A 2,951-nucleotide genomic window follows, 5' to 3' on the forward strand; every position below is an offset into this window, starting at 1 on the left:
ATAGGGTTACGGTGACTTTATTGTTGGATCACTTTCTTCTCTGGGCGTTTTTTTCATTAAAAGAATGTATTTTTATATAAACTATATATTAGTTTGTTAAATGTTTGCCAATGTCTGTCTACTATTACGCCTTTTCAAGTAGTTTTCAATCCACCACAGCCAATTTATTCCTCGTATCCTTATTGTTTCCTGTGTTTACCTTTAAGAACCTAGTTTCTAATTGAACAACATCATTTCCAAATTTAATATCTTAAAAAACCCCATTATGGTCACTTTCCTGAAGGAGCCTTTATGAAAAGGCTATTAATTAACACCATCTAATGGTAGAACCCACTGTTCTAGAATAATCTATTCCCTAGTTGGTTCCTCAACATACTCCTCCAGAAAATGATTTTGCACGTATTCCAAGAATTCATTTCTCCACAATATTAGCACTAATTAGGTTTATCCTGCCTATATGTAGACCAAAATTCCCAGTGATTACTGTTATTACCCCTGTTATACACACTTCACATTTCCTGGTGTATACTATGATTTACAACACCACTGCTGTTTGCTGGCATTTAACCAATTCTTGCCCTTTCTCCTGCTTTTTACTGTTTCTCACTTCCACCTCAACTGATTCTGAACTAAGGTAATCAATGCACAAATACCCTTTAATTAACAAAGCTACCCCACCCCATTTTCCCAGGTCCCTGTCCTTCCAAATTGCCACAAGCTCTTAGATATTCAGGGTCCAACTTTGATTTCTTGTAACAGTATGTATGTAATGGCCATCAGTTCATACAAATGAATTCCTCTTTGAGCTGATAATGCATCTGTTTATTGAGAACGCTGCAGGCATTCAGATAAGGATCCCTTCATTCAATTCTTTTTTACTGTTTTTCTGTGCTACAGCTGAACTTCTTACAGTTTTCGATCCACTGACCCTTCCTGCCATATTTTAATTACCACAATCCTTATTGCTGTGTTGAACTATTTACTTGTAATTTTTCCCCAGCCTTGCCACCTTACACATAAGAACATAGGAACTAGGAGCAGGAGTAGGCATTTCAGCCCCTCACGCCTGCTTCGTCAATTGATACGATTTGTTGATGATCTCATCTGGGCCTCAACTCCACTCTCCCACCCACCGCCCATAATATGTGGTCACGTGATCTAGCAGAACCTCCATGGTATCACCGTATGGAGTCTGTGAGGTGGAAATTGGCCTGAAGTGGGCGCTGATCATGGAGTGTGCAATAGTGGGCCTCAAGCCTCACTAACAAGGACCTGAATTTTGCCCTCTACACAGGGGTGAGAATGTGGAAGTTTGTGGGTACTAGTTTGTCATCATTATCATGCCTTTGAACCGCTTTGTTGGAGGCATAACAGAGATAAGAAGGGAAATTGCCCTGCACGTTGCACATTGACAACTAAGATAAGTTACTGGTGCTGGGGACTAAACTAGCTGCCCAGAGGCAGCCTCTTAGCTACATGGGGAGAATGTGCAAACTCCACACAGATAGTCGCCCGAGGCTGGAATCAGACATGGGTCCCTCGTGCTGTGAGGTAGCAGTGCGCTGAGTCACTGTGCACTGAAAAAGTCTCATCCTGCTTTCTCCATATCTTCAGAGCTCTGGCATCATTGCTATAAATCTTGTTGGCATGTGCCAATGATGAGGAAGAATTTCATGTGTCAGAGTTACTTGGATAGCAGAGGAGAGAAGTGAGGCCATGTGATGAAATTGGTCTTGACACGGTCCTCTTGTTCTTGGCCAGGATTCATTCCGGTGCCATCACTCAGGTTGTTCAGACATGTCAGAAGTAGGCCGTCAACCCAGCTGCTCTGTGAGTGGTCAGTTGGTGATGAAGGGAATGGAAGAAGTGGAATGGAAGAAGTGGATTGGGAGATGATCCTCGAATGGGCTTCACAGCAGGACTAGCATTGCTCCTTCTGACCTCACAATAGAAGTTCAACTTGCCTGTTTAGATATTTTCTAACCAAGCTGCTACAAACCTCTGGTGTAGATGAGATTTGTTTCTGGGCCTCCTTGCACAGTGGTGGAGGCAATCCCATTGTGTCACAAGAGACCCTTAACTTACCTGTTTATGTGGAGCCTGCAGCAATCCCTTAAAGGATTGCCTGTTAGCTTGCATATAATGCACATTACCTGAAGAAATCTCATGAAACATTAACTCCATTTCTCCTTCCACAAATGATATTAGACCTGCTGAGTATTTCCAGCACGATCTGTTTTTCTAACACTGTAAATTCACAATTGTTTCAATATAAGTGAAGGTATAGGTATAATAACATTCAGAGAGGTACACCATTTGATTAGCTCCAGTCACAAACCAGACAATCTGCCCTTCTATAAACAAACCACAGCCTTGCAGGAAGACACGATCTCAAGAAAATAGTCAAATGAATCCATTTTTGATCATTATTATTAATACGCAGAAATAATCAGATAGATGTAAGATCGAAATGAAACAGCATAGACCCAGGATCTCTACTTTTCTCCATTCAGCTGAGATTTGTACTGTTTGGGATGTACTTTATTCTCTGTTGTTTTTCTCATAATGTTACATTCCCAGATAGTCATGTCTAATTTTTAGTAGATTCTCTAAATAGGGCAACAAAAGTTGTTACTAACTTATAAATATTAAAATACTGCAGAATAATGTTAATTAATCCCCATCCACAGGCAATGAGTCATGCAATGCGTTATAATTCTGTCCTCATAACTTGGACCTATTCTTGAGTCTGATCCAGAATAATAGTGAACAAACCTACACTCTGCTGGCTAAAGGCGATCTGACATGAAAGGAATTCGGGATAGTAGGAACTGCAGATGCTGGAGAATCTGAGATAACAAGGTGTAGAGCTAGATGAACTCAGCAGGCCAAGCAGCATCAGAGGAGCAGGAAGGCTGACGTTTCGGGCCTAGACCCGTCTTCAGAAATTT

The sequence above is a fragment of the Rhincodon typus genome, chromosome 22 (genome assembly GCF_021869965.1).
Source record: "Rhincodon typus isolate 14 chromosome 22, sRhiTyp1.1, whole genome shotgun sequence".
In the NCBI taxonomy this organism is placed as follows: domain Eukaryota; kingdom Metazoa; phylum Chordata; class Chondrichthyes; order Orectolobiformes; family Rhincodontidae; genus Rhincodon; species Rhincodon typus.